We start from the raw sequence: 1,157 nt of genomic DNA on the forward strand, positions 1-1,157 counted from the left end.
CGTTGTCCATCTCAGTTGTTTGTGTGTGTTTGGTTAATTAATTATTCATTATGTACTACTGTTCTAATTATTTTGAAAGAAGTCTCTTCTGCTCACCGTTTGTTTGATCAAAAACACTGTAAAAAAACAGTGAAATATTATAAGTTAAAACAGCTGTTTTCTGAAATCTGAAGTTGTCTTCAGTGTCACATGATCGTCAGAAATCAGTATAATATGCCGATTTAAGAAACATTTCTGATTATCATCAATGTTGAACACAGTTGTGCTGCACAATATTTTTGTGGAAACCGTGATGCATTTTATTTTTCAGGATTCACAGATGAACAGAAAGTTCTAAAGAACAGCATTTACTTGACATAGAAACATTTTGTGACATTATAAATGTCTTTACTGTCACTTTTGATCAATTTAATGCATCCTCGATGAATAAAAGTATTAATTTATTTAAACAGTCTTACGGACACCAAACTTTTGAACAGTGTAAAAGGACTTACATTTGGGGGTGACGCAGGGTTTTTATAGTTAACCAAAACTAAAACCATGAAAAAAAAAAAGCTTTCATTATTAGAAATAAAATATTTGTATTTGTCACGGAACACTCCAAAACAAGCAGATCCAAGTGCAGCATTTATTGGAAAATCCAAACAGGGCAAAACAGAGCATCAGAAAACACATAACAGAAAATCATCAACCGGCAAACCAGACAAAGAAACCCAGGCTTATATGGAGGATGTTAACAGGGTAAATGAGACCCAGCTGAGTGAAATGAGACATGATTGTCAAAGCAAAGGGTGAAGGGAGCTGAAGTCCAGAGAAACAAAACCACTACAAAGTGTGCCCTCTGGTGGCTATAAAGGGCACTCCAACTCGACCCTGTGACAATTTGTTATTTCAGCTAGCTGGCATAGAAAACTTTTCTCATTTTCAAGTACTAAAGTTACTCAAATAAAAAAAGTACATGAAATAAAATTAATAAAAACGATTTTAAAAAAGCCCAAACTATGACAAAAATGCAACAAATTTACTAAAACTTCCTCAAAATGAAAACAGAAAATATAAAAGCTCATTGTAAACATGAATAAAAAGCTATAATAGTATCTCAGTGGTGTGATGTGGGGGTGTTGTTGTGGTTGTAGCGAGGCGTGTCGGAGCAGCAG

Source organism: Sinocyclocheilus grahami, unplaced genomic scaffold (assembly GCF_001515645.1).
Source record: "Sinocyclocheilus grahami isolate Dianchi unplaced genomic scaffold, SAMN03320097.WGS_v1.1 scaffold3248.1, whole genome shotgun sequence".
NCBI lineage: Eukaryota > Metazoa > Chordata > Actinopteri > Cypriniformes > Cyprinidae > Sinocyclocheilus > Sinocyclocheilus grahami.